This window comes from Fukomys damarensis, unplaced genomic scaffold (genome assembly GCF_012274545.1).
Source record: "Fukomys damarensis isolate Sample0158 unplaced genomic scaffold, DMR_v1.0_HiC HiC_scaffold_38, whole genome shotgun sequence".
NCBI lineage: Eukaryota > Metazoa > Chordata > Mammalia > Rodentia > Bathyergidae > Fukomys > Fukomys damarensis.
Genome location: NW_022900950.1, coordinates 7,893,546 through 7,894,820, shown reverse-complemented (window position 1 = coordinate 7,894,820; position 1,275 = coordinate 7,893,546). Strand labels below are relative to the sequence as shown.

General features: G+C 34.0%; 1 pseudogene; it reads left to right on the top strand.

The window, feature by feature from the left end:
• Nucleotides 1–419: 419 nt before the first annotated feature.
• LOC117284687 lies at nt 420–539 on the top strand (annotated as a pseudogene).
• Nucleotides 540–1,275: the final 736 nt, after the last annotated feature.

The window sequence follows — 1,275 nt, the reverse complement described above, 5'->3', positions numbered from 1 at the left end:
AGAGTCTGTCAATAATACAGTGGAAGAGCTTGGCAGAGTGAATCAGGCAAAGGCCCTACAAATTTTCTCATGGCACAACCTGGAGGACTGATGTAGCACAGAAGGAATGTATGATGGGAGATTGTGCCTACACAGTGAAAGCAAACTATCTGTTTTGTTCCATGATCAACTGGAATGCATTGTGAAATGAACAAAACCATGCTCACTTCCTATTCATATATACACACATATTACTGAGCAGAGTATATTTAGATAATAGACACAGTCACTGAATATTTTAGACTAATTGATTGCTTCTAAATACCTATTATTTTTTACAGTCAGCAATGTAGTCAACTAAACAGGTACATAATATGACAATGGGACTGACTTCTAATATTTTAAAATACCCACTCTTCTTCATCTCCCTCAGAAATGGAATCGCTTCTCAGACTTTTGGCTAAGGTCAAGTGTAGTATCTGTTGTTATCAGCTTAATATCCCTCAGAAATAAAAAATAGCAAAAATGTATCCTTTTTATTTTTTTGTGGATAAATGTATTCATTCTATCATAAATTGAACACAATCAAACATTGTCATCAAAATTAAACACTACTATGTACAACTATTGCTTTTCATGAACACATTCAATGATTGATAAATCACTTAATTCAGAAACTCATTGTAATTAAGCTGATGCAAATTTTGTTAGTATTTCAATTGTGATTTAACTCCCTCCTATACCCATTCTGTGTGTGAACCTCACTGGCATTCTGTTGCTCCACAAAAAAAGGATTAGCTTGGAGCTTGTGCCTCATAGTCCTGAAAAGTTTTCCTTCTATAAACATATGAGAAAAAAAGATCCCCATATTGTTTACAAGGATGGGAAAAAAGCAAACCAATGCTAAGGATATGCATTTGTGCAGTTTTAAATTATTTTAAAATTCTTCTTTTGGTTATTGTTTATTATTTTGCTGGATTCCTTTTCATTTAACAGATTTTCACTTATAAGTTACTACAATCCAAAGATTTGGTGAAAGTGACTATTATAAATACTCACATTATACATTCGTGGCTTTTGAGCAAAGATCTGAAGGAGACAAGTGAGTGGCAGAAAGATGAGTGTGGGTGAGGCTTCAGGACAAAGGAGACAGTTTCCCCGAATACCCTGAGGCAAGTTGCAAGAAACAATAACAAGACTACTGTATTCTTTGGTCACTCCATTGTTTCATTCATTTATTGCATTTTTCACAACCTTAAATGAACCTTTAGCACAAGAAAATACAGAATGATAGTA